Source organism: Micropterus salmoides, unplaced genomic scaffold, assembly GCF_014851395.1.
Source record: "Micropterus salmoides isolate LMB-PRFRI ecotype aquatic unplaced genomic scaffold, ASM1485139v1 Ms_hic_scaffold_17, whole genome shotgun sequence".
NCBI lineage: Eukaryota > Metazoa > Chordata > Actinopteri > Centrarchiformes > Centrarchidae > Micropterus > Micropterus salmoides.
Genome location: NW_024040817.1, coordinates 23844479 through 23858101, shown reverse-complemented (window position 1 = coordinate 23858101; position 13623 = coordinate 23844479). Strand labels below are relative to the sequence as shown.

At 40.9% G+C, this 13623-nt stretch overlaps 1 long non-coding RNA gene across 1 annotated transcript; it reads right to left on the bottom strand.

Moving 5' to 3' along the window:
* Window positions 1–852: 852 nt before the first annotated feature.
* LOC119907905 lies at window positions 853–1246 on the bottom strand. The gene is made up of 2 exons (XR_005445152.1): window positions 1209–1246; window positions 853–1098 (listed from the first exon to the last, which is right to left on the bottom strand). It is a non-coding gene; the product is annotated as an uncharacterized LOC119907905 (long non-coding RNA).
* Window positions 1247–13623: the final 12377 nt, after the last annotated feature.

Here is a 13623-nt window from a genome sequence, read left to right as displayed (position 1 = left end):
CAAAAAACTTGCCATCACTAGTCACCACTGCGGCCTCGCCCTCTGCTGGCCGCTGTGTGTGTGTGTGTGTGTGTGTGTGTGTATGTGTGCGCGCGCGCGCGCAGGGGCCGACATAGTGATGGGAAAAGTCACTCTTTTGACAGATTCGAGTCACCAAATCTCGTTCATTAAAATGAACTAATCTTTTTTTGTGTCATTTCGTTCATTTTAACTAGGTGCTAGGCTGCAGCCCTCTAGTGGGCGATTTTTTTAAAAAACAGCACAGTTCTCAAACACAGAAGGCTGTCTGGCTTGCTCTAACAAAGTATAACGCACCTCTTGATCTTTCTCTATCATGGTTCTATAAAGCCCCATGGAGCCACAGCCAAATTCAAACCATGTAAAAACCACAGAAATATGTCAATATTCAATTAAGCCACTACTCTGGCTAAATCTGTCCATTTTCACAATCTTTCCTGAGGATACTACCAGACCAGCAATGTATATAATTACATCTTTATATCTCTAAAGAGCTCATTCATACAGCAGACTAAACATCCCTATCTATGGGTAAAATCTATAAATTACATCCAACACACCAATTTACATGGAATATACTGAAGTAATAAGCTTGACACCCTTTATTAAACACACTCTTATTAAAATGTAACAAATGTAATAATAATCTCAAACACTACCGCCAGGTTGTTCACCAGAGCCCTGTTTCAGAAAGCAGGCTTAACAAACTCTGAGTTTATCCCTGAGCTCTGGGTTGATTGAGCCTGAGGGCCTGTGGAAAACTCTGAATTTTTAGTTCCAGAACAGCTGTGTTACGGTGGTGTGGCGTGGACAGAGAGGACCCAAACGCAGCGCTCAAGAAAGACAGGTTTTATTGGGGGGGAAAAAGGGGTTGAGGGACTGGAGTTGAGGGAGAGGTGGATGTTGGGGAAGCGCAGGCACGGGGAACCGAGGAGACAGAGAACAGAGAGCCGGGGGACACTGGGGGCGAGGAAGAAAGGAGGCACGGGAGAACTGGGAGGACGCCGTGGGGGGAAGCCCAAAGAGAGAGGGCAGGTGAGCGAGCCCAGCCGACTTGGCAGAGGACGAGGGTGAGTGAACCTGGGGGGAGACAAACAGAAGGACAGGGTTAGTGACACAGGGAAGAATCAAGAGCGGGAGAAATGAGAGAATTTACTGAGATTTCAGGAGTTTGAGTGAACTTGCGGCACCAGGTTAGGAGCAACGACGATCAAGCAGCGATGGAGTGGAGAACCGGGGTAGAAGTACTGTTGGAGATGAGGCTGATTGCTGGCAGGTGTGGCAGGCAGAGGAGGTGGCTGACGAGGTGCAGGTGCGGGTCGTTGGCTGGGCTCAGGAGCAGAGGGAAAAAAGGAAAAAAGGAGAAAAAAAAGCAGGACACTCACTGTCAGCCGGGCTGCCACCACAACAAGCTGATCAGTTCAATCTCAGAGTTCAATCAACTCTGAGTATGTTGAGTCTGACTGAAGCATGTGCGTGGGGATGGGAAAAAAGCCATAATCAATGGAGCTCCGATACTACGATTCACCATGGCAACGGGTAAATAAAGGCAGGGCCTTCATTTTAATCGGGTGGAGCTAGAAATATGAATGCGTACCAGCGCGGACCCTGATAGGCTCTAAAACGCAGTTTGGAGTGGAAGAAGAATCAATGCGTTAACATTATTAGGCTACTACACAGCGTTGCTCATTCATCATTTACCAGACTGGAATTTCCTTAATGAATGATAAAGTGCTACAGCCCATTACATTTTAAATAGGAAGGCTATATTTATTAAGCTGTAATCCAACGGGACTAAATGCCGGTGGCAATCGGCTACCTGATTATGACAATAAAACCTGGGGGTAGACAAACAGAAGGACAGGGTTATAGATCAAATATAAGACACAGTTTACTTGTGAACCTGTGATTTGTAAAGTCAGTCACACCCAGCAGGTTAGCCTATTAATTATTTTTTGCAGTGAAAATGTGTCTTTAGGTTCAAACTGACGTCTATTTTACATTAATAAAATCTTGCTCATTTCGTATTTTATTAATGTTGTCAAAACACAAAAACATGACAACAACTACGAATGTTCCAATCAGTGCGACTACAATATGAAAGATTACTGTTCATTGATCAGTTTTGTAGGTTAGCCTACATATTAAACAGTGATTACTGTAGTAATGTAGCCCACAGTAAGTGTTTTCAGTGCAACAGTCCACAGAGTCGCAGCGTTAAACCTAAAGACAGACATAGATTTTATTCTGGGCTGAGGAAAAATCCACCATGTGCGAAGATCTGTCCATACATCAATGACAGATTGATCATAAAAGCAGTCATGTTCAAGATCATGTTTGGGTAAAAAACTAATAGCCTATCTAACCAGGATTTTAAAGTTTTTAAAGATGTAATATGCGTTCAGATATGTGCTTTGATATCGACAGAATGAATAAGAAAATGAAATGGTCAGACAGTCGCCTCAGGCTTCGCAGGAGGGGAGGAGTTAGAGAGAAACTGACGGTTTTCCAACTTATCCGAGAAGGTTAGGTTCACAGCATCAGTTGCCGGAGTTACTGATCTAGGGATTATCTGATCTCGCTCTCTGAAACGGAAAACCCCGAGTTTCCCTCATCTCAGGCTCAACATTCTCACTAATCCCGCTTTCTGAAACGTGGCCCAGTCAAGAGCTGTGAAACAACAGCAGGGCTCTGTTGATAAATAAAAAGGAAAAGTTAGGTTGCGTTCCCTGTTGGACTGGATCAGCTGTTAGCTGTAAACAAACCACAGGGTTAACACTAACGTTGCTATGTGGCTGTGTTTTAATGTTTTAATGATCGGGTCCGTTTGTTTTGGAGAGGAGATTACCTCTGTGGTAATTGGGCTCCCGGTAGAACCCTGTCAGTGAAGTTGAGTGACCCAGAACAACTCTCATCTGCTGTTAGCTGTAAACACTAGCAGGACTAAAGTTACGGGACAGCTGTGTTAAAACTATGTCAACATCACTGCTCTGTAATAACGTTATGCTTTGTCAATTGTAATAATATTATCAAAATAGATATCAGTCGAGTAACTGTTACCTGACAACCGACTTGCCTCTCATTCCCCAGTGCTGGCAGTTACTCAGCCTGCCAAATGAAGACAGACTCCAAGGAGGGGACCCATGTGAGTAGTGAACGATTAGTTCATTCCTGCTCCACAGTAGTATGAGTCCTGAACTAATCAATTCTGCTTCTTGTGCTGCCTGCTAACCACAGCCCTGTAGCCGAGCGAGCACGTGACAAATGAACGACTCAAACCCAGAGACCCACAGTCGAGAGTCGTGAACTAATCAATTCTGTTTCCTATACTGACGGAGCCCATGCAGCTACAGTGTGACGAGTGAAGGTAATGCCGCATTCAGACCCAAACGCGGATTTTCGCCTCGCGACGCTTTCCTCGCGCGAGTACATTCGCTGCAAGTGTTCACAAGGTGATTTTAATGCGATAACGTTAATAAACAAAACTTGCCATTACTACAGCTGTATAAACCCAAAGTAAACCTTTTGCTGTGATTAAATAGCAATAAGCGGATCAAACTGATGCCGAAATAACTACAACATGATGCAGATTTGTTAAACATAGGAATTCATGCTTTGTCAGGTCTGTCAGCAAGACAGCAGGACATCAATTTCAAAAATGTTTGTTTTCTGAATGGAGTTCGGATCGATCAGGGCTATGCTATGCTAACTTGGTCACAGTAAAGTACAACGATAGCTGGGCTAAAGTTACATACACATACACATAGCTGCTGAGAAGCTCGAGTGAATATAAATAAACGTTGTAATCCTAAAAACTAAAGTAAAAAGCTAATTTAATAAAAGCAGTTTACTCCGAGCTCCTCCCTCGAGCAAATGGCATAGTTGCGAGCAAAGTCCTGTCCGACCACGGGTGTTTATTTGTACGAAAGCTGGAGCGCTGCTCCCTGCTCCTCTAGCCCAAGTTTAGCAGCTCTCAGGCAGCCAACAGATTTTCAATTGCCCGCTCTGCCTGGCCCTCTCCACACAACACTCTGAAGCTGTAGGTGGCGTACGGACAATCTCAACGTTGATAGGCAGCGTCATGCGAATTTCTCGCTTGAGTTGAAAATATTCAACTCACGCGAATTCCTTCGCGTCGCCGGCACCGCCCCCTTCGCGTCACTTCGCGCCGCCCGAAAACGCACCACTACGCGTCTTTGCATTGACTTTGTATGTAAACTCACCGCCCCGAACACTCGCATCACTTTTGGTCTGAAAGCACCATAAGAGTCCAAGACTATTCATGTATTCGTGAAAATGAACGAATTACTCAATGAGACAACCCGTTCCTCCTGAGTCACATACAAGATTAGGTCAAGTGAACGAAACGTTCTTTGAACGACACAACACTAGGCCAATACAGAGCAGCAGAGGCTGCAGCCTGAACAGTACGCTGTAGCCCCGGGCCAGTTTAAGACCACGTTTCTGTGCCAGCACTAATAACATTAGCTTTCTTATTCATCATGTTTCAAGTTAAATCAGTTTTAAATGACAGTCTCAGACATAAGGTCTGCATCAAAGCACAAGCTAGACTGGAAAACATTAGCTGTATTTATTGTTATGCTCCGGAACTTTCGGGTTTTGAGAAACTTGGAACCTGATCCTATAGAACCGGGTCTTGATCCCCATCCCTAGCTAGCAAAGCTAAAGGCATTAAGTTACGTTATGGTCCTTCTGCTGTGTTGCATTAAATGCTTTTTTCTCTCAAAAATTCAAAGATAGTTTAGCAGGTTGGATTAAGTTAAGGCTTTTTACGTGTAAAGGTTTTATTGCACTTATAGTAATGAGCATTTACCAACTGGACTTCACAGTACTTTTGCCTATAAGGGCTTTGCTCATGAATTTAATGGCACATTGGAGCTAACGTTAGCCATCAACTTTGTCACGTTCACCCTTTGGAATGCTGTGTTTTAAGACATACAGCCAGCTGCAGTGTAGGTGGACATCAATATTAAGTTGTTCTACAATGCGGCTTCTATTGAAATGCAAAACAATGATTTAATAAGTCATTTAGAGACACTTACCACAGACTTTCGACAAGGAAAATGGCGCAGTAAAAATTCCTGTTGGTTGAAGGTTGAAATCCCAGAGAAGGAGTTGGACAGGGCTTTCCGGAGTAATTCTTTCACTAAGTCTTTTAAATACAAAAAACTACACCAACAGCGGAAAAATCTTACTCTAGGTGTTGTTGTAATAACCATGGAATAATCCATGTACTTTGACACTGAATATGTTTGACTAAAGGAATCTACTGTGTAGCTGGCTTGTGTCATGTAGATGAATCACTTGCCTGTCTGCTTTGCCATGCGGCCCCCAGCTAACCAATCCTGCTTCAGAGTGATGCTGGCACCACCCACTCAATTAGCATACAGGCGCAGGGAAAAACAAATGTGGAAATGTGGAAATACAGGCACAAATAAATGTTGAAATAAATAAATTAATGCATGTAGAAATGCATAAATAAATACAGAAAAACAGAAATAAATATAGAAATACAGAAATAGCCTTTTTTTATTACAAAAATATATTTATTTCTGCATTTATTTATTTATTTATTCATTTATAGATATTTAATTTTTGGTCCCTCATACTACTGAAGGATTTGAACTGGTTTTCTCTGACCGGACTCCTGATAAGGGGAAGCAGGCAGTGGACCAAACCACTGTGAGGCAAAGGGAAGGGGGACTCAAATTGTTTCTACGCACTTTAATTGCCCTGTTTGCGTTTGTATTGTTTTAGTATTTACACAGTTATTCTAAGTATATATCATTATATTATTTAATGTTTTTTAGGGGGGGTTACACCCCTCAGATAGGGGGGGGACCCGTCCCCCACCGTATTTCTGCCTATCCCGATTAAGCTGTACTACAAAAGGTGGATCGGTGTTAACCGAGGTCTGTTACGCTGCATCTCTAAACTGCTCTGAGCAGGTTACGTGGTTAACTCGAGGTTACCCTATACATGGACTACACACCACATCTGTACTCAGTGTTAATGATGAGAAGTGGGCTATTATTACACACCACTTCATAAAATGTTTAGATTTCATCCTGATTTGTTCCACCGCAGTTGCAGCTAAAATGGCGCTATTCTTAACACAACAGCATTACGTTAATGCCCGCAAGCCCTGCAGCCTCTGATTTTAGGGAGGAGATATTAATTAGGCTGAATAATGGGACAGTTTCTGAGATGTAGCCCATCTGTAGGCTGTAATTGAATTATCCTAACTCTTTTCACAAGTTTAGATGGACTATATTCCATGTCCAAAAAGTAGGCCGATGGAGCCAGGGTGGGGGTTAATAAACCGAGAAAAATAATCCAAGATGATTGTAAATTTACAAGAACAAATATCGAAATTTCCCTGAAATTAAAGTCACAAAAAATCCAAATCACTCGGGTGTTTTCTTCTGAATACATTTCCAATTCAGGCAGTGTCTAAGATGCATGATAGTACAGTGATAAACTGTGGGCTAAACTTTGCAGCCTTGAAAAGTGAAGCAATGTGGTTCCTTGCAAAAAATTTTCATTTATGCAAGTTTCTCTCATAGATGTATGAATATAATGTCAGGGAATATTCAAGTTTTTAACTCCTAGATTTTTTTTATTAGGCTACAATGGACATATTATGCAGTTGTACCTTAACATCTTAATCATATTACAGATAAAAGAATCCATCAAATACATAATAGAGAATTAACCTACAACAAGACCACTGTGAAGATAATTACAAATTTACTCAATGCTATGCTAACAAGCAATATTGTTGGCCGCCAGCGTTGTGAAAGAACGCTGCCTGCACGGCTGAACACGGCCCTTTTATGCGAACGTGCACCAATTCCAATTAAGTTAACACCGAGTCAACTTACTAGCATCTTATTCAGCATAGTAGTACCGTTTAAGTCCATTGTAGGCAGTCAGTTTGTCTGACAGGCTCGAAATGCCTGAATCTGAAAAACATATACATGAGACTGAGACTCATAGTGAAGGACAGCAAGAAAGAAATCAGTATTTGTTAAATACAGAACAGCTAGGGCCAAGGTTGCACAGGATCATGAAAGGACTGTTGTACTACAGGAGGCAAACACATTTTTGTACATTTAAACTGGTGGTATTTTGCTACCTTATAGCTCCTTGTTCTTCTTTTATTACATTAGCTGAAATAAGCTTTAGCTACAGGGATTTCTGGAAAAATACTTTGGATCAGCTGAATTTGATTAACAATGTCTTAAATATCCCCTAATCTCCATAAATAAGTACATGTTTTATGGATGCCTTATTCATTATGTATCTTCCCTCCAACTCCAAGGGGGAGGGAGTAGAAGCTAAGCAATCCTCATCAAGAATTAACAATGGGATCATCTGATCATTTTATTGACCCTACACAAAGCTGATTACTTCCCCCCCAAACCCTGTTGCCTTTTCTGCTAAGTCCTGTATTGTGTAGAAAGCATGAGAACTGAAGTGGACATGATAGGGTCACAGGATCAGACACTTGGAGTGTAAAAAAAGCCAGTGCTATTAAATGGTCAGCTGTTTTATGTGGCAGATACTGTACATTAAAGCTATTTGTCCATCTATCCATCGTCAACCGCTTATCCTGTGTACAGGGTCGCGGGGGGCTGGAGCCTATCCCAGCTGATATCGGGCGAAAGGCGGGGTACACCCTGGACAGGTTGCCAGTCCATCGCAGGTGTGGGGACAAAATACAGCACCATTATCCTGTTTACACAAAATTACAGTCTGCTTAAAAACATTTTTAGGGATGTATATCTCTCTATCAAAGACAAATGATATGTAGTAGATATGTAGTCCTCACTATAATATGAAAATTATATATTTGCAATGATATAATATACTGCGACTCAATCAGATACAACTTACAACAAATTATGAATGGATAAAGGGGTGGTTGGGCAGATGAAGGCGGAGGAGGGTGAAGTATGGCTGGGGTTTTAGCTGAAGTAGCAAATGACTGGACAAAGATGTAGGCACTGGAAAGCTGAACACTGGAGACAAAGACGTTAGCAAAAAACACATAGGGGGCTCACTTCAGAAGCAATGGCCAAATGTCACTGCAACAGAAAATAAACCAAGCAATCTGGTGATGAGGGGCAGGAGAGCTGGGGTATTTAAGCAGGGAGTTGATGAGTTGATTGAAGTCAGGTGTGGAGATGAGCCAGTTGCCAGGGAAGTGGAGCCTGGAGTCATGCTGCGTTCCAAGCAACTCGGAACTGGGCAATTTCTGACCTCCAACTAGAAAAAGTACCATGGCATGCCACTTGAAGTCGTATTTCCTACTTGGGAACTCGGAGAAAAAATATGTAGCCCGAGTGGCAGCCGAATGATGTCACAACAATGGCAGCTTCCATGGAAGCACACATTGTAAATGGTAAACGATAAACTAAAAGGCAAAGTAAAGTATTACATTAAAATAATACATACTAGTATCAAAAAGTAAAACTTGTTCTGTATGTAAATTGATGTAGAAATATTTTGTCAGTGTTATTAGGTAGCTGGTTACAGTAAACAATCTCTGAAAGTCATCTTCTCTATCCAAAAGTTATTCAGGAAAATGTTAAAAATGCCCAGAAATGTGAAAACATTTGGAAATATTGCCTACAGCTTTTGCTGACTTTTGAGTATTACCAACTGATGTAGCTAGAAGGATATACAGTTAACGAGTATTTTATTATTTATCACTTGTTTTTAATAAAATGGCCATCCTTTTAATTAACACCAAGTGCACTGCTGAGGGTTTAACTGTGCAATAACCTGCCAAAGAAATAAGTTTATCGTGGTCACGCATGTTTCGTCATGCACCACCATGCACCTGAAACACTTTGAGGTCTGAAGTCGGATATTTCAACTTAAAAATTTCCCAGTTCCAACCAGTCTGGAACACGGCATCACAGCCAAAGCCATGACACTGGATGCACTTTTGCAATCAGCTAACTGAGTTTCTAACTTTACAGCCACCCATACAAAGATTTCATATGATGTATGAAAGTAAGCCTTTAAGATGAACATGTGTGTCACATATTTATACCAAAGACCATTGATGCAAAATTAAAGCAAGAAAAATCTATTTCTAATATATGATCAATACATGTCTGACCACACACACAGTTTTACGTTTGACTCTAATCCTACTATCTTGTAAGAGTGCAAGAATAAGCCTGCCATATGGACAAAATGAGGAATTTAATGCATTTGGGTGTAATGTAGGTACTATGGAGTATTGGCACACTGCTCTAAAAAAATTTTTTCATAAGGTGGCTGCATTTCTAAGATGGTCATCCCTACAAAAACCAAAATTGGTCCCATACTTGTAAAGTTCGCGTGGTGCATCATAAACATTGTATCATTAATAAACACTAAAAAAGCAACATTTATCATGTAATGATCAAAGATTAAAGGTCCATTTGTAATCCAGCAGACAATGTATTTGACCAATTTTGGCACCTGACACTTGAAGGTCACAGTTGCTGTCAAATATGTCGACGAGTGACAATTTTGGCTAGAATATGTAGGGTTGATTGCAAATCAAGGTCAAATGGTCAGAAAAGTCCTTTTGATCCATTTCATCATTTTATGCTTTTCCTTTACAGACTGCAAACTAAGCTTTGCTTGGTTTGGCCTCTGGGGCTTTTCTTGCAAATCAGTGTTACGGAGTTACGTGGATAATCACACTGGTTCTGAGTTTTATTCAGCAAAGTTATGCAGATAACAAAGTTACCCTGTTTTGTAAGACAGACTGCTTGGTTTCTATAGTAACAACAGCCTCCAAACTTTCAACACAGGGCATTATGTGACAAAGTTTCGTCAGCCTACTCATATAACTGTTTCAGCATTCATGTGAAATTGGTTCACTTATGTCCTGTTTAACACAAAAAACATTTAGATCAATTTATTTAGTAAGAATAATAAGAGTATTATAACAATAAATAAACATGGCACTATTTATACGTGTGTGTATGTGTGTGTGCTCTAAAGCAGTTTTCACATACATTTATCACAAATGCACTGTGCATTTGGTTTGTTAACCCCTTATGAGCCACACTGGCAGTGAAAACACATCATAAAAAACTAATTCCAGCCATCCGTCTCACTCCTCTCGCCTTCCAGCTTCCTGTGGTGCAGAGGGTTTCCCCATCCTGCTCTCTGGAGCAGCCTCACTGAGTGGAAACCATTGACATGCCCGAGGCCTGTGTCATCTCCTGTCTCCAACAGCTCTGTAGAACTCTTCCTCCACAGATGACAGATGCAAGCAACAGAGAGATGATTAGCGAATACTAGGATTTGGCATGTGGAAACTAAACAGCACTGCTCAACCAGACATCGGCCTACAACATCGGCTACCCAATGAAGGTTAAAGTCAAGGGCAACTGGACTTGGTTGAAGACCCAGTTGCCCTTGACTTTAACCTTCATTGGATAACTATGACCTGGATGACTGAGAATCTTCACAGACAGAGTTGCTACAGAAACTACAGGTTGGGAAAGCAGTGCAGCAAGCCAAAGGACTTCAAAAGACATACAAAAAGCTGCAGCAACTACAATCTGTAGTCTCTTTCAAAAAACATTTAAAAACCCACTACTTTAGGTTAGCCTATGATAACTCCAAATGGTGGGCTACAGGCGGTCTGGTTGCTGAATGCTTTCTGTGGTCGAATGTGTGTTGCATTTGTATGTGGGTGTATGTGTGTGACTTTTTAAACGTTTTTTCTCTTGTATAAACCTCGCATTTTTATGGTAATGCTTGATATTATGTATAGCATTTTGTTACCTGTGTAAAAAAAAGCTGCTATATATAGTGTATATAGTGTATAAATGTGTTTAACTTATTTACTTACAATAAAGCCTATGGAACACAATAAATACAATACATAAATCCATCCATAGTGTTGAAAAGTTACTGTTAATTGCTAATATTTAACACTAAATAACATAATATATAATAATAAATAATAATAATAATAAGAGGTAAAAACTCAGTGAGTGATAACTATTGCTCTTAAAAAGGAAAGGATAGTTTTCAGCATAGTTAAATTTATTGTTTGAGGACCAGCCAGCAATAAGAAACCCTGTAGTTAATCATTCTAGTTAATAAAAAGGCACAACATGACAAAATGTTTTTTTTATTGTATTTGTAAAAGGTCATTTAAACCAATAATCCAAACTTAAAGCTCCATTTATTAGCTTTTACCTCTCAGCCACACTTCCCTCTCAGTCATGTCATACCAGGTGATCATATGAGTGGTATACCTTTACGCCTCCCTCGTTCTATCCTCCTCCTCATTGATAAGGTATTCTGCTCTGTGTAGGTGGGTCCTCACCACTGATTTTCCATGTTGGAAGTAGTGTATTAAAAGTTCAAATTGAGATATATACCTGTCTGTGTATGTGTTTCATGTACACTGTGTTCTTTATGTTACCGTGTTGGTTGATGTTAATTCTGTGTTGGCTGACAGTTAGTAAAATGTACCTTTCTAAATGACAGCCTGTTGAAACTCTGACAATAGCTGTTTCCATAGCTGTTTGTGGCTTTTCAGCTTTTCCACCTGTTGGTCAAGACAGAAACATACCAATATATTCAACCTGAGAGTGATGACCTGGAATCTATGAAATACCTCTGTACACTGTGGTTCAGCAGTCATATTGACAGATGCTTGCTTTTTTCAACACTTTAGCACATCTCCTCTCCTGCACTACACTTCCCCAATTTTCTCTTTTAAAGTTGTGGCCATTGTCAGTCCCCCTCGTGTCTCCTTCCTTACTGTATCCTGTATTTTTTCATCCTGTCTCCTGAAGCCACAAAATGTCTGTCATATGTCTCCCTACCATTTCACCTCCCCACTACCCCCCCCCCACCCCCCATTTCACCTCTCCACTACCACCCCTTTTTCTCCTCTCAGCTCAACATCTCATCTCCGTTTCGTCTAATCCCAGCTTCTGTGTGCCACGATCTTATCATCTTTGGCCTGTAGATTAGATTTCCTACCTATTGGGATGCCATGGATGCCAGAGGGGTGCATTTAGATGAATCTCGAATCGCAGTCGCGCACACACAGACATTGAACACATGGCTGTTGCACACATACACACGCGCACACCTGTCATTTTTTATACAGACATTTCTTGCCAGGGATAAATATGTCATTCATGTATCACTATACTGCCTGGGGCCAAACTGTTAAGGTGCCTTGACACTGCTCATCATCTGGGAACCTGAAAAGGCTCTCTCACACACACACACACCTATGCTCTATTTTTTTCTCCTCCATTCCTCTTTCAAATAGTCACCCAGAACATAAGAGCATCTCAGACAGATCTGAATCAATCACAATGATGAAACCTGGTTGTAACACCTCCATCAGTGTGACCGTTGTCATCGAACAAAGCAGACATGAATGGGATTTTTCTGCATACTTTTATCTGAAGTCATGGCACAATGGACGCAAGACCAAAGCCGCAGAATCCGCATATCCTTCCGCAGTCAAAGAGACTCTGATTCCTCCCAAAAATCCCAAAATGAAACCAGTTAGGTGCATGTTTGAACAAAATGACATTCTGAAGGTGTAGCTAGATGTCAAGTTGGGTGAAGAGGAGGTGTCTGGACTCCATGTGAACCAAATGTTTCATTTCACAGTGAAGATTAATTTGCCAAGTGTGGAGCTGCTGTGCATGAGTCCATCCCAGCTGCTCTACAGAGCATCAGAGGAAAGGAGCCACGTCAGTCTCTCAGGTGATAGATTAGAAATCAAAGTTTTAATCATACACTCTGGGCTGTTGCTGGGCAACAGGCCTCCCCTCGCTGAACTTGTCTGTTGGCTGAAGAGAAGCAAAGATGAGAAGACGATGACGAGCCGAACAGAGAGACTGAGCTGAACTGTATGACATGTATAACTGAATAGGTTTCAATCAAATATTAAATGGTAGAGATAATTTTAATATACTGCATTCAATTAGCAATGAAAGCAGTAAACCATTAAAAAATATACTACTCAGCTTATTTTTCTCTGCTGTTTGAGAACCCTTAATCCGTGTGACCTCCAGCAAACTCTCTCCACAGTATTGCCTTTATTATTTTTCTTAGTGACAAAGGAAAGGATACATTTGGAGTCATCATTTTACCTTTTTGAGCAGACCGGCTAAAAAGTATTTCCTCTGTTAACAATAGAGGCCAGTGCTTTAAACAGCTCTTAGAAATTGCATTGCAGCAGCACAAGCAGAGTCCCACATTAATATGCATAGTGCTGCCAACATATTTCTGTGCATATTTCCCTCTGTCTATTTAACTAATAATGTGAGCAGCTAACTGTGCACACTTTGCACGGTCTGCACACATTTACAGTCCATCTATGCAGTTAACAGAGAAGTAGAAAGCATCTGTTAAAAACACCTATAATCAAGATAAGAGTTCTTAGAAATGAATAATAGTTGAGTAATAGTTGAGATCTTTTATAAATGATTTAGTTCTAGCAATTTGTATGTATTTTAAAATGCATTATTTGTTATTTTTCTTGTGTCCTACCTTTCGCCGTAGTGGCCCAGCTGTCCCATGATC